We start from the raw sequence: 24548 nt of genomic DNA on the forward strand, positions 1-24548 counted from the left end.
GCAAAATAAGCAAATATGTTTCTAATTGTGACCTTCAGCAAGAAGTAAAAAGCGGATGAGGTAAACCACTAATGAAACCAGTATATTTTGGAACAATGAATAACTTTTATATTATTTTCCATATGTGCTGATTCAATTATGGGTTCATCAAGGTTTTCTTAATTGTTATTTGAATTCATTCAACAACAAATAATCTCAATTTATGTCAATAACACAGGTGATATTGGTTAACTCCTACGCTTGGCATGAAATCAGTCTCTTTGTCTCTCTTTCTATCCTTTTCTACTTTATTTCTAGAAAGCGATCCAAAATGGCTCATTTAGGATGTTTGCAAAAATTTTGATTTTAATTTCCAAAAGAAAATGCATCAAGCAACTGTCCTTAATGTAGTCCGAGAAGAGAATTTCACTCAAAAATATCCATGAGGGTTTCCAAAACCTAGCTGGATCATACACTCTGAATTTGCTGAATTCACTTGGTGAAGTTTTTTGGAAAACAAAAAACAAGCTAACAAAAAAAAAAAAAAAAAAAAAAAAAAAAAAAAAAAAAAAAACACACCAAGACTTACATACTCTAAAACATTTAATCTATTAAGCATTTTACTACACTAATACTTTATAAACATATAGATGTGTAAATACAAACTCTCATACTTTCCAAAAAGGTACATCAAACATATTCAGTTTTCTAACCCTCTAGCTTAGTTATACATGGTAGAACTCAAAACTTTTGCCGTCTGTTCTTCATCAGTACCTCCTTTGTATTATTTTCATTACAGTTAAGCAAAAAATGCTGCCTGAAAGGGAACTTGACACTAACTCATTCATGCCAAACACTTTTGTGCTAGCACATTGGCATTTTCTAAGAAAAGATTTTCAGAAAGTTTATAGTTAGAAGGCCAAACTCTGTTGCAGGCTATGGACATTACTCCCACCAGTTTCAGCAGGAGTATGATATGTCCACCTATATGCATAAGGAGAATGAAGAAACAAAAGTGCTGGAATTTTGTAATTTACTTTTGTTGCACACGTAGCCCTCCTGCCAGGTGTCAGCGGTAGTAAGCAGGACTGAATTCAATAACAAATCTAGGGAACTCCTTCTGAAATAAATAAAAATGGTGGCTTTCTCCTCCACCTAAAACACCAACATTTAGGAATTTAATAATCTAAACATTTACAGGTGTTCCTTCCCCTCTTGCAAGCAAGCAGGAGTTCTGAGAATATGAAACCACAAATATCTTTTATTTGGGAAAATACAATAAGTATATAGTTTCAGAAAGTACTGAAAACCCACAGAGTGAGTTAGCAGTGTGGCCAGCTTCACAGTACCATTTATTAGTCACATGGGTTTTTACAGTGTAGCACTTATACTACAGGCAAAAATATAATGACATCACCTGGGCCCTTGGGATGACTTTATTGTGCTTGTTTTTCCTTCTGTAAGGTCTGCATTACTCTGTCATGCTTATCTGAGATGTCGGATATTGCATATTATCTATTGGTTTTTCATCTTGGATGCCACTGTAAGTCTACAACTTTAGGTCCTAAAATAGTGATATAGTACATTCCATCAAAGACACTTGCACGCCACTGCCTGAAAAGGTGATACTGAAGTCAGCTATACGTACTCAGTCTTGTACAAATAGCGAGAATCTCTTAAGGTATAAATAAGTTAACATGTAGGCCTGTTAAATGGAGTATAGTTCAGTAGCACTGTCTTGCATAATCTGCTGGTTCTTTTTAATATATTCCAGATTAATTTGTTGTTTCTTTTTTTCAAAATTCTTATTATTTTTCTAGAAGGTGCTTTTCCAGAAGGAGTTTAAACTTAATATTAAGCCTATTATATATGCAATACAATAAAATATAGAAGAAACAAGACATCTCAAAAATTTAGAAACACTGGTCAGGAAATAATAAAATAAACTTATGTAAGAGATGAATACGTAAAAGGAAAAGTAATTCAAAATACACATGTGCAGTGAAATAGAAAATATCTCAAACACTTGAAAAGAAAGATTAATTAAATGATGTTTCAAGGATATTTAAATCAGACAGGAATTCATTGCAAGGCATAATGACTTAGACAAATCTATTATTGCTCTTCTTTTATTGGTACTTCTCATCATGCTACAGGGAGAAGACAGCCTTTGAATATAAGTGATTGTACTAAAGAACAGGGACTACTCAAAATGACGTAGACAAATTGAGAAGAACATCAGAGATGTGAAAGAAAATATATGGGGCCAGAAGTTGATTAATGAGTGTTGTGCTTTTGTTGGCTCACTTTAAAAATTAAATCCATACAGATACAGCATAAATACATTAATACTAGGGGCAAAGAATTATTGTTTGTTGAAATACAAGAAAGTGTGGTTAAAAGTGCATTAGAAGGGAGTTAAGATGAGCAGCAGAGAATACCTCTCACAGTAAAATAATCCCCTGTGTGAGATGAAATGTACTTATTTGCCTTGGCTATTAGAACATGACTGCGTGGAGGGAAGTTGTCTCACAGCTACATGGTTTCTTGTAGGAGAGAATTTTGGGCTAATATTCTACTTAGTGAAGGAATGACACTGAGTGGCTACAGACAATTTGTGGGGAAACTGGTTTTGTTTAGAAGCAGTCTTGGAAAGATTTTTCCATAAGCTCATATACAACCCCCCTTCTTCATACCTCTTTCTTGTGAGACATTGAATTGTCAGTGTAAAAACAGCAGATTACGGATTCTTTATTTATACCTATTTTATCAGTTGAACATGAGGGACTAGGCTGACATGTGAATCTTGATGGATGGTAATGATGGCAACAGAAGTCCATACTGCTGTCTGTTATCAATTGTTATTGTCAGAGCTACAGGCAAATGGCTGGGCTGTCCTGACCTGAGATGAAGCTAACTGAATAGGGCATGGAAAACTGCTTGACGTGTCGTGAGAAATTAATGAAAATAGATAGCAATGTAAGAAGTTCACAAAAGTAACAGACAGTGCTGTGAGGATTGGCTGGACTTCATAGGTGACTGAAAGAGTATTATGTGAGGAAAACCCAAACTTCAGAGATAACTGAAGTATGTCTGGATTAGGTATTAGGGAACTTTCAGGGAGCAGTCCTGCTTTTGGTTCCCCCAGCCAAATTAGTAAAATACACAAAATCTTTTCTTATCACTGTACCACAAGAGTTGAATATGCTCTGATGCTCAGTAAATCTGACCTTTTTTTTGCCAGGAATCAACTGGATGGGGAATGCTATCTGGTCCTGATAGCATCAGCATCTTCTCATCACTTTATAACAGCTATCATTACATGAGAGAACTAAGAAAAAATAAAAATCTTTCCTAAAGCTGCTTCTATTGCAGCCATAGCTCTGATTGCAAAGTAATTATACCATAGATATGAGCTTATGCCAAAATTTTGCAGAGTGGCTCCACCTTCGATTTAAAAAAAAAAAAAATTTAAGGATTTAGAACTTGGAATGATTTGTATACAAAAATATTAGAAATATACATATTTTCTATAAGAGCCCGGCACGAAAACGTGCCATTAAGTGTACTAGCAGCAAGAAGAGCAATAGCGATAACAATGGCAACAGAAACAGTGAAAACCTAAAGAACTAATTACTGTTAACCACATATATAGATAAAAGAATATGCAAGATCACAGTAGCTCAGAGGCAAGAAGTCAAAGGGTTAAATCACTGAGACAGTAGCGAGCCTCATTTGATCATGCTTGTCTTTCATCAGTGTCCATCAACAATTTAATCCATAAGGCTAAGCTCCATACACACATTTGCACCTCACAGCTATTATGTCTCTCTGGGAAGTCTGGTTAAGCAGAGGAAGGCTGTCAAAGAAGTTTTTATACGACAGACTGACATTTATACCTACCATGTCCCACAGGTTTTATAAAGAACACTCTTTAGTGCCATTAATGTTACATCTTGATGGGTGAACATGATACAGCCATACTGAAAAAGAAATTAAACCACAACTTTGGAAACTAAATCCTATTTTGCTGGAAAGAATAATTTTGGCTTAGATTAGCCTGGGGATGATCAGCTGTCCTGGTTTTTCTTTCTTTCTTTTTATTCTCTAAAAAAAAAAAAAAAAAAAAAAAGTGCTGAGTTCTTTAACATTCATCTGGAACCACATCAGAGCTGAGCAGAAGCAACCTTGTTTTCATCAAGACCTGATCTTAAGCAATCAGTGAAGATATCTGGATCACTGATCAGAACTACTTCATTGCTCAGAATAACACTTTCCTCTGTCTTCCATTTTGTACTTCTTGGCCCTCTTCCAGTTTTAAAGTAAACCATCATGAAATGATTTCATGAATATTTATATCTATATATATATATATTTTAGAAAGTACAAACTGTATTAATTTACAGTAAGAATCATGGCTTTATTTTAGAATTACCTCTACATTCCTGGATCTTTGTTCTGAAAGGGATGCCAACAACAGGTCTAATACAAAGCCCCTGATATCTGTGAAGATTTTTCCTCTGAGTGCACTAAGCCTTAGATTGTTCCCATTGGAGAAAGGTGCATACCCTTGCTTTACACATTTATGCCCAGTCATAGTTTCCTAAATACTGCCTTAACTTTCAAAAATATGTCAGAGGACTGGCTTGGGAGGTAGAGGTTTGTCTGGATGCCATTCTGTAAAAGACATAGCCAGGAAAATCCTGAATGAGCTCCAGGAAGAGAGAAATTTGCCAAGACACTAGCTGAAGCAGGAGGTTCCAATTTGTTAGGACACTATGTAATGTGTGGATGAGTGCTTCTGAGGGAGAAGTAAAAAGGGAAACAATATGAGATACTCTAGGATGAGTGAATGTAGTGTTTAATTTTATCTATTCAAACATTTTGGCTCCATTAAAATATGAGGCAGATTATTTCAAGCAGAGCATGTGGCTGTGTTTGTGCTGGTGTAGAGTCTTCAGAATGGTGTCAGGTCTGGAATATCTTCACAACCTGCTTGTAAGGAGACAAAGTAGATGCACTTATACCCCAAAACAGAAAAGTGATTACCTAGAACAAATTGAACTACATAACTATGTAGTGATGGGCTGTGTAGTTCAGAGATGGGTAACTACACCTGAATCAGCAAGACACATTATCCTAAAGGAGGTTCAGAGCCCACAGTGCAGTGGAACAGGAGATAGGGAAAGAATGGTAAAAGGGGAACAGACCTATGCTGACTTTGTGGGCCAGCTAATCTAAAAATATATTGTCTTTCTATAGCCAAAAGAAAGCAGTAAGCATCTCAGAGGATTATTCATCTCCTTCTAAAATAGTCAGGATGCATGAGGAACATCACTTTCTAGCCCATTGTTATTTTTAATGACTATAGGGGAACCTTTTGACATCTTTCTTAGATTTGGCAGACAAGTTGAAAACAGAAGGGAAGGGAAGGGAAGGGAAGGGAAGGGAAGGGAAGGGAAGGGAAGGGAAGGGAAGGGAAGGGAAGGGAAGGGAAGGGAAGGGAAGGGAAGGGAAGGGAAGGGAAGGGAAGGGAAGGGAAGGGAAGGGAAGGGAAGGGAAGGGAAGGGAAGGGAAGGGAAGGGAAGGGAAGGAAGGGAAGGGAAGGGAAGAATAAAAAGGAAGAAAAAAAATTTGTTTATATGTTTATTTATTTATTTTCCACAAGGAAGAAACTCTCTCTCTGAATTTCTAAAAAAATAGGTGGACAAAATAAATTGCACCAATTCATATATGAAAACATTGTTTACATTTGAACGCACCATGAAAAAAAAAAAGAAAAAAAGTAAAAATGCCTTTTACAGTTTCTTCCCTTATTTAAGCGAGGTCCTGACTTCAGAAGAATGGTGGGATACCTTTGCACATCTTCAACCCCTTTAACTGAACTTCTATTTATCTGAATTAAAAAGGAAATCTGAATTAAATCTGAATTAAAAAGGAAATACAGAATAAATTATGTTTCATCTATATCACTGTGCAGTACAGTTGAGTAACTGAGAATCCATCCTGAGGCAGGATGTTACCGTGAAACAGACCAGATAAATATTGTGGAATATTTGGGGGGGGGATAAATAAATAATAAATAAAATAAAATAAAAAAGAACAGGGAAGGCTATAAAAAGAAACTGGAAAAAAAATACATCTTAAAAAATGTTTATAATCTTAACACTGACTTCCAAATGCAGACTCATTATGTTTATAGTTCCACATGCTATACTGAAAACTTGAACATAGCACACACCAATGGTTAAACATTACATACCAAAAATTCTTTCTTTTTTTTTTTTTTTTTTTCCCCCAATTTTAGGTACTTTGTGTCTGTTTACTGAAAGTAACTTGTATTATATATTTAAACTCTTGCCTTTCCTACTAGATGTTTTTCTTCAAATGGCCACTTGAATTTAGCCTTGACCCCTTCATACAATTTCAGTATTTCAGTTTTCTAGCTGCAATGAATCTTGCACTAAAAGGGATAGAGTCTGCAGAAATATTAAATTTTACAAACTCCAGACGGAAGACAGTGTATAGTTTGCAACAAACTGTTGTTCTCACGAAGGTCAGGAACAGATCTTGAGCTTAAGAATTTAATAACCTTTGATGATACTCTTCAAAGATTTTTCTCAAAGGAAGAGCAATACTGGTGGCATTTTGTCTACCATGTGTTCATTTTGGGAGAATTTAAGACAGCTTGTGTGAATCTACAGATGCAAAGTTATATAGCTGAGAAAAGTAAAATGTTACATCTGATCACTTGAGACCTGCTAAGAGCCTTTTCCAAAAGGTAACTTTCTGGAAATACTAATATTGCATGACCCTTGCTGAGTCTTCAAAACGGAGTTCTACACATATTTGAATAAACAAAGAACTTGACAACCTGAATGATGAATTCTTCACGAAAGAGCTATTTCTGTTGTCTTGTACAATGATGCCCTGGTTCTATTCAGTGTTTGTGTCCAGGAGGTCGCTTCTGCTAGTGCAGAGTATGGCATGTAGGTTCTTATTTTTCAGTGGCAAAAAATGCATAGATAAAAAATGCATTTTGCAAACTAGCATTTTGTAGCTGAGAATTTGCTCTATCAGATTGTGTTACTGTGCTCTTTGAATCTGTTGTAATTTCCATGGAAATAAATAGCAGGCATTATTTTCAGACTGACCTAGGTAAGTTGCCTTAAAAGTGATCAAAGCCCAGCCCAGAGTTTACGTACTTAAACAAGTAAGCAAAAGCCAGTGCAAGGATCTATGTCAGGAAGCTGTGATGAGATCTGAGCAGAGATTAGATGAATTTGAGCTCATTCAGTCAACCACCAGTACCTCTTGGAGCCTGAGTTGAATTTGGAATGAGCTGTAAACCTCACGTTTTTCAGTTTGGTTCCAAAATAATGTCTGGCAACTCTAAACAGAAACATTTATTTTCTTCACTGCACCAACCAGAGAAAAGTCAAAATGCCAGATCAAGAAATGCTGGAGGGGAGATGATCATTAGAAGAACAGGGCAAGTTTGAGAAAAACTGCAAACAGAAGGGGTCAAAATGAAAAACCTCAATGGGAACCCAAGTAGTAACTGGCCAGTGAATTATGAATGGAGAGAGAGGTAAATGTTATGTTAAAGAAACTGAACTTCCTATGTTTTTAAGTTGTGGTCATAGCAAAATCTGGATTTACTAAATAGGTTGCATTTGCCTTGTAGGGTTCCACAACATAAATAAAATGACACATGTAACATGCCACTCTGAAATGTGAAATTACTGTAGAATGAGAATTTGAACAATGAGAAACAGCTTCCATTCCCACTTGAAATTTCCTGTGTAAAAAAGGCCTTTAGGTTAGCTTCAGTTTTGTCTTCTTTAACAGTTCTGTGTAAATAGGGCAAATGGTTGTAATTGAAGTTTTTGTTTTCCTAAACTTCAGTAGCTTTGTATGCGCAAAATTTGTAAAATAGGGTAAAAAAAGAATTATACATTAAGATTTTTATTTACAGAAATACCAATATCATCACTTAGAAGACCAAAAGAAATTTCCCCTGATGACATCAAAGAAGCAAATCTTCAAAGAGAAGGAAAATTCCTATATGTAGTAAAATTTAGGAAATCCCAATTCTTAGCTTTCAGAGTTCAGTACAGCTGTGCTAATTTAGAACAGCGAGAAACTGGTCAGTAATTTTTCTCTCCCTTTGCAACTTTCTGTCCTGTAAGAATTACAGAAAAGCACATTGCTGTTGAAAAATACATAAACCCCTATTAAAGTATGCATTTTATGACATTTAACTAAGCCTATGGAAGTCCCACCTTGTAATATAACAAAAACTACTGCTTGTTCTGCATTTGGCATCCATAAATCTCAAATCACATTTCTGGAGGGCAGTATCATTGCCTTTTGGCAGACTGGGAGTCTACGGAGTAATAAAAAGAAGCAATATACCCAGGATTCTCTTCAATTCACCAGATCCAACAGTATGGAAATTGTATTTAAAAATAAATAAATAAATAAATAAATAAATAAATAAATAAATAAATAGAAAGACAGAAAGACAGGAAGGAAGGAAGGAAGGAAGGAAGGAAGGAAGGAAGGAAGGAAGGAAGGAAGGAAGGAAGGAAGGAAGGAAGGAAGGAAGGAAGGAAGGAAGGAAGGAAGGAAGGAAGGAAGGAAGGAAGGAAGGAAGGAAGGAAAAAAAATCTGGGGGTTACGCTGTGGGGTAATTTAAAGGCCTTTCTGTCTGTATAATTATTTAGAGCATTTCTGAATCATTGTGGTAGGGGTAGAGAGTGATATGTGCACGCTTGGACTGAGAAAAAAAGGCTCTGCTGCACTGAACAGTCTAGACCCATCCTGTTGGTCTGGAATTCAGCCACTTCCACAGAAAAGAAATATGTTTAACAGGGGCTACTGAAGGAGGAGGAGGGGGAAGATTAGATACATGAATCCTAAAACATACTAACCTGCTTTGTCTACTTTTTCACTCTCTTAATTCTGAGCTTTGGGTTTCTTGATGAAACCGGTTTGAGGTAAGTGCACTGCAATCCAAGTTTATCAGCACTGCTAAGAAGCACGGTAATAAGTCACTACAGAAATATTTATTACCTACTGGTAACTGCTGGTAATTGCTGAAAAAACAACCCGAAAGACATGTCTATGCTCTTGCTGGAACGACTCACCATGATGTAATTCCCTAAGCACCTCCACTAGGAGACAGTAGTAAAAAAACTACAAACATGTTCTCCCTGTTAACATTCTTTCCTTCTCTCCTTAACAGAGTTGAAAAAAATAGCAGTGTGGATTCATAAATTCTCTAAAAAACAAAATCAGTGGTTTTACATTAGTGTAGCAATGCAGGAGGATATTTTAAGGAGTCCTGTTATCTATAAGCATACTGCAATTCTTTCACTCCTTTGGCATACAATTTAATTCACAAGCATTCTTCCTTTAGTAATTCAAGGCATTAATATGGAAATTGATCTAATTCTGCAACCTCCATGGATGTCTAGCCAATACAGAAGCTTCCAGTGTAGTAATACTAAGATCATGATTTGGGAAACATTCAGCCCTACCTGGGTAAATTCTGAAAAACTTAATACATGATGTACAATTAAAATAATTGACTAAAGTTTAGGCAACAGTTCTGTGAGATCATAGAATCATAGAATCACAGAATGGCCTGGGTTGAAAAGGACCATAATGATCATCTGGTTTCAACCCCTGCCATGTGCAGGGTCACCAACCACCAGACCTGGCTGCCCAGAGCCACATCCAGCCTGGCCTTGAATGCCTCCAGGGATGGGGCATCCACAACCTCCTTGGGCAACATGTTCCAGTGCATCACCACCCTCTGAGTGAAAAACTTCCTCCTGATATCTAATCAAAATCTTCCCTGTCTCAGTTTAAGACCATTCCTCCTTGTCCTATCACTGTCCACCCTCTTAAACAGCCATTCCCCCTCCTGTCTCTATGCTCCCTTCAAGTACTGGAAGGCCACAGTGAGGTCTCCCTGAAGCCTTCTCTTCTCCAAGTTAATCTCAGTTCCTTCAACCTTTCCTCATAGGAGAGGTTCTCCAGCCCTCTGATCATCTTAGTGGCCCTCCTCTGGACCTGCTCCAAGAGCTCCATGTCCTTCCTGTACTGGGGACCCCAGGCCTGGATGCAGTAGTCCAGTGTCACAGCTCATCAACAGCACACAAGACATCTTACTACCCCCAGACCACAGCTCCCATTCACCCCAGTCAGGAGAATGGGATAGAGTGGGAAGAATGGTATAATTCCTGCTTTTGGTGCTGCCAAAACATCAGAATGGCTGAGTTTTGTGCTCATATCCTCACAGAACCTGGTCTGTTACCTCTTACAGGAAAACTGCTTTCCAAACTGGACAAAAAGTCTTTAATTCATGACCATTTCTCCTCCTCCTTCACAATACACTTAGAAATTTGCAATTCTTCTGGCTAGTTTCAAAACCATACTTACACCAACTGGTTAGGTCTATTAGGTCACAGACTGTTTAAACCATCTGGTTTTCCTCCAGGTTCTCCTAGATGCCTGACTCCAATGATCTCTGCATTTGAAGTTCATCCATGTGTGGTTTTAGAGGTGACAATCCTAATTATCGCTCACTGGTGTGGTCAAGGTCCCAAATCATGCAGTGTTGTTACCTGATGCTTGTGCATCTTCAGCGTTCCATCACCTTCTGACTGATTTACATCAGAGCTATGCAATGCTTATTATACACGATACAATATTAGGAAATATTCACATATTTAAACCACAAAAAGAATCTTGAGTTCCAGCATAATTTATATTCTCCTACACTATTTATCTAACTACAAAACTTTAATTTTTTTTCCAGGAACAGTCTCACAATGCAGAGTGCCTGGATTTGATTTCTAAGGATTCTTGCTAAAATATGAATATGACACCATCTCGGGCCCTTACCCAGAAACTTGGGAAATAAATTGCCCTGTCTGGATGTTCAGGATGAGAAATACTTTCTCATTTAAAAACCATAAGTATGAATAAAGGGAGTTAAATGAACAGAGTTTTATCTTGAGCAGACCTTCTGAAACACTGACTTTGTAAAACTGAGTGATGAACGGTAGGTGAGGCTGCTATCCCCAAGGCCCAGCCCTGGCCCTGAACTCTTTCCACAGCAGGAAGGGGCAACCAAGTTAAGGCAATTGTCCTCCTGCCTCCAGTTATATCCACCTCATACAACTAATTACCCAGGCTTAGAAAACAATCTGGGGACAGTTTTATCTCCCAGTCTAAGTTAGAATCATTTAATTTGTAGTAGTGTATGAGCTGTACATGGGTCCTCAGGAACAAATGACTGCTCAATAGGCAGTTTGGGAAAAAGAGATTAGGATGAGCTATTCTGGTAATGTGGCGGTCTACTTCCCAACATCACATTTTTTCCTCTCTTAAAGCTTTAGGCTAGGCACCCTTCTCTCCACTAATTCATCACTTCAGCAGAATGTGATTGCTTTCACTCATCATATACCCTGCAGTTCTGGTATATCAATGGATATGGATCTAACACTCATACATACACACTAAGGTAGCAGAAAGTTGTGTTGCATATGCAACACTGTCACTGGTTGCAGGAAGTGAACACCAAGCCTTGAATGCTGGCACCACCCTCTTAAGGGTGTATAGCTTTTATGAGCTTCTCTACCTATTCCAGACAAACAGACCAGTCTTCTGTTGCTGGGGTAGACATAATAGTGAAATTCTCAGAAACATGACTGCTCTAGGTGAGCTCCATTGCTCCACAGCCAATTCACTGAGCCTCTTCCAGTTATCAATCCTTCTCCTATTGCCCTCCCATTATAGCCACACTTAGCCACCAATATGATGCCAGAACATTAGACCTCCTTGAAATGCCGCTAGTTCAGTGGGGAAGCTCTTACAATTCCATGAGCTTTTTTAGAGAGGAATCAGAGACACTCTATAGGATTGATGGAATATCAGTTTCCTGAAAAAATGCTTATATAATTTTCTTTGCAGAGTTGTAGATTGTCACCGGAATTATTTCACATAGGAAAGGACATGGTCACAGATTCTAAAAATATTCTATTCTATTAGTGTTTTTCATATTCTGCCTACATTTTCCTGAAGAAGGCAGTTTTTTACACTCAGTGACTCAGGTAAATCTCAATGTAATTACATGTGAAAGAAAAAGTACTTTTTTAGCCTCACAGCTTTCCTTTGCTGAAAATCAAAAGGTTTTTGCCAAAAAGAAAAAAAAAGTGAAAATATTTCCATACAAGGTCACAGTTACCTAAATAAATCACAGCCAGCTTCACGCTCCAGACTCCATTTATATTTTGAGCCAGAGAACATCTGTTTAATGGTGGGTGGTCATGTAACAGTTTCATAGACAACAGAGCCATCCTAATATGCTTGAAGACGTCAGGAAAGGAGTTATCCTGAACTCAGTGAAGCTGTAGAGATGTAACTGGAAGGAAAATAATCCCCACCATCCTGAAAGATTCTCTTCTCAGAAGCCAAATAAAACTACACGTCCGGGACTATATGACTAAAGATAAATTTGCCAGGAAAGTTCTTATTTAAAATAAAGAACAAGCCAGTATCCTATGTTGTTCCTTAATAATAGCTGCAGTAACTTCTACATACATAGAAGAGAAAGACTTGAGGTATGTCAACAGTTTGTCAAGGTAAAAGGTTTAGGTTGGACTGAACAATGGTGAGGGTGAGGTTACCACAGATGGGACTGGGGTCAACACATCTTTGAGGGACTGAGTTGTGCTGGAAGTGAGGAGCAGAATGAGTCCCAGCCATCTTGTGCCCAGGCTCCTCCTCTCAGCTGGGGCTGACATCGCTCTTCTCTCAGGTGAGTGTTCAGATACCAGTCTAAAGAGTGTTGTTTACCCAGGCTATAACAGAACCAGGGAATCCTGTCCTATATAATGAAAAATGCAACCATTGAAAGCATCAAATTCCAGAAACCTATTGAAATTAGCTGGGTTGTACAGTAAGTGAGACTCCATTTAATTGTCTTTGAAAATTGGAATTCCATTTTGTACAAGGCAATCTGTTCAGTGCTATGAAGCCTGAGATATGCTGCTACTGCCAGACAGAACTTAAGACTTTTGGTAAACTTTACATTGAGATGTCTTCTAACTGTAGATATGGCCAACTCCAGCATAAGAATTTTAAGTCCCATTAATCCCTAAATCTTTCTTAGTTGTTTGGGTTTGGGTTTGTTTTTTGGGTGGCCCTTCTCTCATTAAGAGAAAAGAGCATGCCAACTTCTAGCCCCTTAAAAAGCTCTGACTGAGGAAAAACTAAAACTACATTCTTAGGAAATATCTATTGCACTAAGACAATGCTAGGAGGTGGAAAAAAATGAACTTTTATTTGAAAAGAAAAAAATATTTCCCCATTTTTTTTTGTCTCCTTTGCAGTTTCAGTTACCTGGCTATGAATGGGCCTCACTGAAAAATTAATAACAAGAGCTTACATGGGAAATATCCATAGGATTCTGTATATGAATGTAAACCATTCTTGTCTAAAGAGTCTGATAAAACAGCTGGTAGATATTAAGGACCAGCATTCCCTATACATAATAAATAAGTACTATAGTATTCTACAGTGCCATCTTAGAGTACTTTAGTCACATTTTGTGGGGTTGTGTGGCCATAATCCCACTTCTTATAGAACATCATAACTCTACTGACCAATTCTAACTTAAAATTCCCTGAGATCTGGACATTCAGAGTAGGGGATTTACCATGGTAATCAATAGGAAAAGGATATGATTTGTATTACCTTTTTTGACACTTATGTAGGTCCAGACTGACTGGTTTCCAGAGGTGCCTGTTTCTCACAATAGCCATAAGGCATCTCAGTGTGACCAGCTCACATGCAGGTATCTGTGCTGGGGAATCTTTTTCACTTGAGAAAAGTGTAGAAGCAATTTGTTGACAGAATTGTACCAGACTCATTTCTTCTGCAATGAAGTCCAGCCAAAGGTGTGTAAGCATTACTTCAGCTTCACTTAAACCTCAAAGCAGGGCAGCCAGTACATAAATGAGCTTATACCTGGAAGCACTGGACTTGAGATCATTTTGATATCATACAGAGAGCCTTTCTCAACTTCCTGCATAGTAGTCTAATGTACTACCATTGCAAACCATTGTTATGATAACAAGGATTCTCTGAACATCTGCTGTAGCCAAATTGCAATAATCTGGGAGAGATAACATGGCAAAATCACCCCTGACATACATGGTGTGGTTATACCAGGGCTGATTTTGGCCCTATGCATGTTAGACAGAAGTTTGTAATAATAATTCCCTTGTTCACTTCTCTGATAATCTGCTTCAACCATTCTCAGATATAACTGCTAGCGGCAGATTCACTCCCACTGCTCGGCTTCTCTTTTTCTTTTAAACTGAACCAGACCTTACAGACAATGTAAAGCCCTTAGAGTAACTCTAATCCATTCCTAAAAGATGCCTCCGACTGTACGGTAGCCCAGGATTCTGTTTTGAATAAACTCATGCTTACTCTTATTGCAACTGAGTATTTCTAATGTAAGCGCCTGCAAGGAGGAGGAGGAGGGGAAGAGGCTCATTAATAATCATGATGGGTTCAGGATTGCATAACTCAGTCAATTTGATCATCCCTTGTGCTCTATCAGGCTTGTTTTATTGCAGTTTGCTTGTGTCTGTACAGTTCCCATTTTGGGGAGCTGCCGTTCTTGGGAGCTTTCCTGCTATCCCCACTTCTAGCACTGTAAAACAGCGGCCTGCTGTTTTAATCATGCCTCCCTTTTTTGAATGTTGTTTGCGCCCTGGTACAACCCATCTGCCTTGAATCTAGTGCTCCACTGGGGCTGCACACATCTGCCAGCCAGACTACCTTCGTACACAATTACTCAATCCACCGTAAGGCTCTTTAATAGGAAACAAGTGTGACAACGGCAAGCCTTTTCTCTCTCTCTCTCTCTCTCCCACTCTCTCCCTTTCTCCTCCTCTCTCTCTCTTTTTTTTTTTTTTCTTTAAACCACATAGCCAAACCACCCTAACTGTGATGAAGCTTGATAGATCCACCCAGGTGTAGGTGAAATGGTAGAGCCTCAAGCGTAATAGATGCCGTGCTCTTGTGCTGAAGTTCAGCACAATGTCCTGAAGGGCTGTCTAGCAGCAGTGAGATGGGTTGTTCTTTGCACAAAGTCAATGAGCTTCCTCCTGCTTACATGTATGACTAATTTAGAAAGCAACCTGGATTTAGGTGACTGCTGCAGAACTCTCTCTTCTCTTCAGTGCACGGACAAAGCACAGCACACAGTAAGTGGAAAAATTGCCTTTACTTGTTTTACTTGGGAATTAATTAATTGTGTTTACTTCTGAGAGAACTCTCCAAAGGCTGGTGCAGAAATGAACCAGAATAATGTTTGCATGCAGATCCCCTGTGTATTTCCTCCTGTTTCATTTTACACTGCACCCTGGTCCTGCTACTTCAGCCTGAATGCTCAGACCATGCAGCTTTGAAGCAGCTTTGCTCTCTAACGCTGAGCAATATAATGATATAAGTAACACATAAGTCCATTTCACTATTGATGTATCGGTTTGTGCATAATATCTGATTACTGCACAGAGATAGGGTTTAATCACTTTTGTGATGAAAGGCAAAAAATGAAAATCCCGAAATGCAGAAACTAAAACACTCTAAGCCTCCTCCTTTCTGGGAAAAGGAGAGAAGAAGGAATGAAAGAAGCAAAAATTTAGAAATCTCAGAAATTAAAAAATAAAAGCAATTTACCCTGCAAAAGAAAGCTGCAGTTTTGTTGTTGATTGTTTAACAGATCATTGATTGAAATATAAATAGAGCGTCATCAAATTATAAATTAACAAACTGTATCAACTACAGTGATTGTAAAGCCTGAAACAAAAAAAGAAAGTCGCTTGTCTAAAATGCAAGAAGAGGCATATTAAAAACAGATGTATAGAATCTCAACTTTGACTCTTCAGTCTTTCATGCTTGGTTTAATGCAGCCTTAAAGTTGCCTTTAGTTTGCATTTACAACTTTGGATTCACTGTTAAACTGTGCTTGAACTTGAAGTCAGGATTTGATCTTAGCACACACATATTCTTTGAGCCTCCTACTGGAGTTTTACTTTGCAGTTGGGAGTCTGTTTACTACTGTAGCTGAAGCACATTAACAAGCTTGCTGTGATGAACTTTCAGGTGGAATGCCAGCCAATGTAAAAGAATGTGTCCGTTGCATATACAGAATGTTCTCTCTGAGAAATAAACACATGCAGTATAAAAAGGATCTGCCAGTGTCTCAAGGAGATGATGACACAGTGTAAGAATGCACACCAGAAGTATGTTTGAATTTATTTTCCAGAGGATCCAATGAGATGACACTTCTCACTTCAGGCTTAATTTATTCTGAACTGTTACCCAGGTTGGTGGCTGCTGTCAACACTGGAAGTGGAACAAATGAGACTGCATAGTTATGCCTGTAAAATGCTTTCATTAGTCTTCCTTTCTGTAGAAGCTATTTTCTTTGCTCTTGGACAGACGAGTATATGTGGTCGTTTTAATTAGCCACGGCTTTAGGCTGCCACAGTTATCCTTTGTGCATGACAGTCATTAGCCTAACTTTGCTGTTAAAAAACATCAAATCTGCTAAAAGTAATTGCCTTAACTTGGCAATTTAAAAGCTATGAAGTTGGAAATTTAGGAAGGTAAAATAACTTTCTCAGAAGAACTAGTTAGACCTGTTGCTGGCATCAGACGGTGGTCGATGTCTACCCCCTACAGGGAGAGAGTCTAATTTCATTGTGCCTTCCCTAGTGCACAGCCACTGTAGCAGTTCTCTTCATCCACTGGGGTAGAGCAGTAATTCTCTGGCTCTGACAACTGCCCCTTAATGATGAGGTCAGACTGTGATTAATAGAAAGTCATTTTCAAAGAGCTGAATCCATAACAAATAGCATAACTAATAAATAGCAGCAATCATTTACTCTCTCTTAAATTTAACTCAGTAGAAAATGGCTTTGAAATTCTAAAAGCCATAATCAGCAGCGTTCTTTTGCAACTGCAAAATGCAAGTGTTAATTTACAAGGAAATCCTGCTTACCTTATGTCAGTGTAACTTTGCAACCACGCTTGTGTGGTTATACGTCAAAAGATATCCTAGAGATTGCACTATGCCTATGAATTTACAGTACTACTACATATAGGTGAATTTGACAGAGTTACAGGCACAATCCCCCTGTTATGGTCACATCAAGTACTATGACAGTATTTATATTAGAACAAAAAAGCCTTTTTTTTCTAACAGTTTTGATTGGTATTCTATCCTTTGCTATCACTGGATCTCATTGCTTTCTAAGGCACTTAGGGGTAAGAATAAAAAACAATGAAGATAAGATTTACTGATAAGTTTCTATTTACATAAATAAACCCAACAAAATGTATCCTTGTTTGCTGGACATTTTGTGTGATCGTACATGATGTATATCTATTGCTTCTAAATGAATTTTTGAAATGTAGACATGACAGCTCTTCCATATAAGTTAAAAAGATCTACTGTTCAGTGTTATTTTGGAATAAATCAACTTTTAAGTCTTTAGATATGCACCATGTGGTACCTTTTCTTCACATGTGCAGCTTAACCACTCCTTTCACCATGTTTCTGGTATACAAACATGCATATACATGCGTATACTAGCAAGAAATGTTATAATCTATCCATCCTCTGTACTCTGAAATTATGCTTTGAAGCTTTTAAGACCTCTTCTGTTGGTGTTCTCTTCAATACTTAAAATATTTTGTATGTGGAAAAGATGGCACTTCTATATAATAGAGCCTGACCTCAGCTACAGCTCATATGACATCAATGAAGAGTCTTGTCTGTAATTGAGTTCTGCTTTTTGGTATAAAATTGCTTCTCATTATTCTTAGCATTAAAAAGACAATAAGTAGAAATGTGTTGAGAAATAGTGTTTATCTTTGTTATTAATTGCTACTTAGTGTTGACAATCTCATTTATAGCAATACATTGGTTATTGGAATGACTGTAATACCCACTTTAACAAATAATTTTGTGTATGAAGAGATAATGAAATCTAAAGTTCTGGACAATTATTCATATTTGACTGCATAATTTATTTACCTAAATACTCAAGCCCCAAATTTATCCTCATTTAATTTTTTGTTTAAATGCATGAATACAATCCCGAGAAAATTAAAAGAACAGATACTTAAGATTTTTAAGTATGTTAATTCCATGTTCATTAGAAAGACCAATAGCAAATTGAAAGTAATGCTTACGTTGTATAATGGAAGCATCGTGTTTAACACTTCAAAAAAAAAAAAAATTGTTAATTAATCAGTAGTCATACTGTAAGTATTTTGTTAATAGCCATCAATTTACCATATTGTTTACTAACAGAAGTCCATTGAAGACAGAAATATTAAATGAATGTTTTTTTTCTTTCTATAACCAACATTTCTACAGAAGGCTTTAATTTTACTCCCTTTCACTGGTGTACTGTAGGTACTGTACGACACAGTGAGTCCTGTATTATCTTCTTTAATACTGTTACTCATGGCTGCTAAAGATTTAATGAGTCTTAAACTGAAAAAAGATGTAGAAATAGTGCTCATAGGCATAACACTGCATTACTGATGAGCATCAAAGGATCACTGGGATATTAGCCAGAGTTACAAGAAAACCTCAAATCGTGTATTTCACAAATCCAAAATATTTTCCATAAGAAATCAGTTTCTCTTCAAGTATTGTTATTCTTCATATCAAGCAACAATTCTAAGCTAGTTCAAGTCTTTGTTCTGCCAAGGTCAGTGCACTGCAAAACTAGTTAACGGTATTGTTAGTGCTATTTACACTAAAATCACAAATTATTTACATCAGTACACCACAAGTTTGTATATTTTACTTCACTATGTCTTGCTTAGTTCTGTAAGATCAAACATAATTTAGTTTTCATTCTTATGTTACGTATCGTTGCTGATCTAATTCAAGAGCTGTAACTTCACGGGACGTTTTAGGTTCTGCCCTGGAGACCAAACCTTTGATCTAGAGAGCTCACATCCAGTGATAATCAGGATTGGGCAGTGAGTGTTTGGCACACACTTTCTAAATAATGCTTAGCATCAAATGGGTCAAATCTAAAGATACACCATTATGATTCTATTTCAGGAATCTGAATATAAAAGGAAGTTTCTTGTTACCAGACTGTTGTGTCCACTAGAAATAAATCACTCTATGTGATTTTTTTTTTTAAGGTTCCTGATGCTTTCAGAATATGATTATATACTGTGTCTCACTGAACTGCACCAGAATGAAAATCTTAAAATACCATAAAATTGATATTTTACTTTATTAAATTCAGAGGTATTACAGTAAAGAGTTGTTGATTTGATGACTGTTGATAATTTTTTCTAAATACATGAATGTTTATATAAAGTGTTTGAAGCAATATTGTCATTCTGAAATATCATTTTAATATTTAAATACCAATTTTTCAGGTAGAATTTGTTAAACTTGGTAGTAAATTGGTCTTCCATGACAGAGAGCAGTTTGGATTCTGTTAGCACAAGACAGAAGTATTCTGAGTTAATGACAGCAAAACTGAAGGAAGAAATCAAATATCATACTTCTCTAGAGCAAAGATGAATATTATCCTCTTCTTCCTATGAGGTATTGGAGCTCAAATGTTATTAAAACAAATAAGGGAAACAGTAAGTGCATTTTAAGGCCAAGTGACTCTGTCCTTGTTCTAAAAAAAGCAAGTTCACTTGACATGATTAATGGGAAAAGCTGTTGGGTTTTTTTTTGTTTTGTTTTTCTGTTTTGTTTTTTTTACTGCTATTCTTCAAAGGGCAGTAAAGATATATGAACCCCATGATATGCACAAACCTCATGCATGGTGACTATGAGTTTGATTCAGTAGCTTATACTGTGGTGTAAAACCTCAGAAAACAGTGGTAAGGAAATCATGAAAATCAGAATCATGATAAGAGTGAGAAAAAGATTCAACTGGACTCAGCAATAAGATTGTTTTATCTTTGATGATTGCTTATTTTTCTTCAGAATCTTAATTTGAATTTACCAAATTAAACTCAACCAAGTTGTTATCTCATTTACTTCACTGGAATTAACAGCAGGGTTGAATTTGTCTTGCCATTCTTATTCTTAACTGTTTTTAAATAACACTGGCTAAAAGTTTTGTTATTCTGAAAACTTCAAAATTAAAAACCTGTAAAATTGGGACAAATTGGCCAACAAAACTGCACACAGGAAAGGTTGAGGTCAAAAATGTGTTTGTTAAATTTCCAGAAGTTTGGCCTGTACTTTAAAAGCTCCATAAATGTAAACCAGTCTTTGAAATTTCAGCACAGCAAATTCACATAGTGCATATCGCAGATGTGTGTCATACCTGTGTAATAACATTAGTGTAGCCCTCAAAATTTACATTTGAGAAAATGAAGGAAACATGCATGGTACAAAGTAATGTGATTTCTATTCAAAGCTTTTTTCTTTCCTGAAAAGGTTTTCTCACTGTGCAAATAGGCATACCTTCTGGAGGACTGATATGTTATACAGTTTTAATAATGTAGTTTTTTAATTCATAGGCTTTGTGCATCTAGACAAACATTTCCTTTCTAAACTTTCTTTCCTAAATCATTTGTTTTGTAAAATTCTGAACGAACTAGTTTATCTGTAACCTCAAATATATTCCTTATTCAAAATATGTTGGTCTGGTGATGAGAGGGAGAGGAGTTACAAATCTTAGTCTACTTGAGAGCAAATCACACTTCCAACCTCATTAGCAGGAAAACAGCAATAAAAACAATTGAATAGAGATGATGGGAGTTTCCGTTTCATGGCGCAGAGATTTGGGAATACTGTGAGATGTCCAGCACTGCATAGAACAGTTCTGTTAGAGCTGCTTACATATCCACAAAGATGCTACATGCCATGGATCAGTGCTTCCATGTCTTCTCAGGCCAAATTTCCACTAGATGAGGAGTGTATGTGTAAGATAAGAGTAAATCAAGGAAACCTTGGTTTTGCAGAATTGTCATTTCTTATTCAATCCATTTATCCTAATACAAGAAACTTTGCCCAAGTAATCTTGCTTGTCAGCCATTTTAATAGACTGAGAATAAAGATTTAACGGCATGACAAGCAAACTACTCTTTTATAACTACAATAACTCCCTTCACACCAGAGTTAAGGCAGATTAAGAGGGTATTGTGGGAAAGCATACACAGCTGATGCTCATGCTGTACTGGATCTGTGAAAAGGAAAAAAATAGAAGAAAAAAAACAAAAAAAAATTGAGATAACTGCTGTCTCCAAAGAGGAATTGTGCCAAAACTCACACTGATTTTCATAGTACTTAGATTTACTATAAGGATTTGATTTAGCAGCTATACAAAGAGTTAAATATACATATCCTTAAATTCACAAAATGCCACTCCACATTATTAAAGGTCATGTAGGCTACATATTTACAAATTCTTAGCATTTACCATGAACAATGTGTGAATCGTGAACAGTTCATGATTCGTGAGCAATCACAAATTTGATGAGGAATGAAAATACCCATTCACAGCAATTAACATCATCTCACAGAAAAGAAAGTTTTATGAACCTGTTAATTATAAGTGTTTTGAATTTGTTTTGGTTTAAAATGCCAGTGGCTATTTGTCAAACTTCATTTGTAAATCAAAACAGTTTTTAAGTCCTACACCTGCAAAACAAGTGTTCAAAACTTGTAAACTTTTATATGGATATATTTTTTTAGTCTTCAGATATGATGGAAAGAGTCCAAGACAATTTTTTATGGTTGAATTATAAACACTTGAAAAATTGAGTTTATAATGAAAATGCTGACACAGCTTTAATTATTGCTGCATGAATGATTTCATTATACACTATCCACAGTGTCTATACATACAAAGTACATGCTTTAGTGTTCTAATATTTCATTTAAGAAAAAAGCAATTACTTAGCAGATGTAGAGAGCTAAGCATAAATAGGCTAAACCAGTACCTTTATACTGCTTGGAAACCTATATAGAATGTTATTACCACATAAAAGGGTTTATACTTTAGAAGACTCAAAGGTACAGAGAACCAGCTAAAGCAATAAACTGCTCTGATGTAGTTAATTAAAAAGCTTCAAGTTACTGAAGCCAATTGAAGAACAGAAGGTTTGATTCTTTAAGGTAATTTTGTCCTTGTATGTTAAGTGCTTATCAAGTGTTAAGAATTAAAATGTTGTCCCAGCAGTTTGAATAGACAACAATTTGCTTTTCTTCTATGGAAGGCAATTCTTTATTCTGTCAACCTAGACACATGTAATAAAATGGGCAATGTGGATGTAATTGGGTGAAATGATTGGACTTAATTTACCTTTAATTAACTGAAATTGTAGAAGTTAGGAAAACAGTATTGAAATATTTCAGAAAATCATTACTTTATTGTCAATCTCTTTACAAAGACAGATATAAAAATCTATGTAGTGCACACCATTGTTAAAATTAGTTTTAATGACAGTATGAACAACTGATCAAGAAATTTTGAAGAAATGTAATTTATTTTCTTTTTTTTTTTTCCTAAAAATATGCTACAACTTCATGAAAATGCCTTATATTTGAGAATAAATGGTCTAGGGTTTTTACATTTGCCAATAGGTGAAAGTAGCTGATGAGAGGTTCTTGTCATTCTTTTTTATTTTATTTTTTATTTTTGAGTAAGGTCTACGTTAGCATTGGCATAGTTTGTGTCGTGGGCTGTTTACAACCAACAACAGTGCTCCGGGCTCTGTTCCCAGAACATGCTCTGAAGCAAAAAGCCACAAGGCTTCTGACTCACCACATACCTTTATGCCAAGATCTGGGAATGGTTACCTGGAGAGAGCTGCTGATTCTCCAAATCCTCTGTACAGTACCTGAAACATAACAAAGACATTGGATGGAAGTGAGATGGTTAAACCTTAAAAACATGGTAGTTATTTCTATATACTTGTAACTGCTGTCTTTGAATGATTTTAACATCTATTGCATATATGTGGAATTTAATATTCAGATAACAGAGATAACAAAAATGTTAGAATTTGTGACCAGCTCAAAGGAATTTATGAGTTGAGATCCCATGTGTTTCAGAATGGTTTTATTGCTGGAAAGAGGTGCAGAACATGTAGATTTTGTATTTCTTGGAATGAAGGAGAAGAACTTGGTCACAGTCAGTTATAAAGCTGTTTATCTAAACTTGTGTAATGGAGGATTTCCTTCACTCTGAGTTCATTTGTATTTCAGAGTAGAATTAGAACATGTGTAACAACCTGGATTTTTTGTTTTCTTTTGTTTTGTTTTGTTTAATCATCAGTTCATTACTATTTCTAAAATACTAATTTTAACTTTTCTGACTTCAGTTCCAGCCATTTATTTATATTATTTGTCCACAAATTTTAGACCTCATCTCGTTTTTTATCCTTATTTTTAAATTGAAACAAAACCAAAAAACAAATATTTGCCCCAGATTAATTCTGAATAGATAAAGTCCTCTGTACTCTCTAATACAAGGTAATAAACTCCACTGGATGACAGTATTAATACTATTGCCTCTAGGACAATAATCTTTCTTTCCATTGAATGACCTACATAAGCTACAGAAAGACTCTGAAGCACCTAGTCTCCAATCTTGAGATGCCTTCATTAGGTGTGTAATAATACACGTGACAAATCTAGACATAAATTCAAAAGTCCTGTGTTATAAATCATATGTGCCATCTCTTTTTTCACTCTGAAATCCTTTGAATGTGTGGGCACCAGAAATGGAAACCGCATCCAATAGTGACTGCACTGTGGCAAAGGAAAACCACAGAAGTAATTTAATTTTGGTAACACATATTTCTTTGCTTGGGTTTGATTGCAGTCTTTCTCTTCATTTCAAGACAATGAAAACTGTAATCCTATCAGTTATACTCTTTTTAGAGGTGTGGCCTGATTGTTTTTCCTGTTCCCCACATTCTACATCAGCTCAAGTAAATTAGAATCAGGCCCTGTGCATGTAAAATTTCAGGTCTCAATGAGTTCATATTTCATTTGGTCCTAATCTTTTATTTTAATTAACTGTATTTTGCCCATAGTACATAATGCAACATAATATATCAATTAATCTTCAAGCTGGTTTCATGAGTAGATATTATGTTTCTTCTCCATTATATATATTAAGTGAAATCAAATATAGTAGAATCCTATTTATTTCACATCAAAAATGTATGTCTACCAAACAATTTATCAAGCTACTTCAAGTTGTAACAAGGATGCAGATTTTTTTTTTAAATGTAATTTATTCTTTATTGTTTAAACACTGGAATGTAAAATAGCAGTACAGATCTTATGGATGTTATAAAGTAGGCAAACAGAAGAGAGAATGTGGTGAACTCAAAGGAGCAACATGATCTTAACATAGAAATTTCCTGCCTTTCAGACAGGTATGTTTAACAGTTATTTCACTGTGCCCATACATTTAGAACATGTACATGTGGCCACTGAATACACAAAAATAAGT

The sequence above is a fragment of the Lagopus muta genome, chromosome 1 (assembly GCF_023343835.1).
Source record: "Lagopus muta isolate bLagMut1 chromosome 1, bLagMut1 primary, whole genome shotgun sequence".
In the NCBI taxonomy this organism is placed as follows: domain Eukaryota; kingdom Metazoa; phylum Chordata; class Aves; order Galliformes; family Phasianidae; genus Lagopus; species Lagopus muta.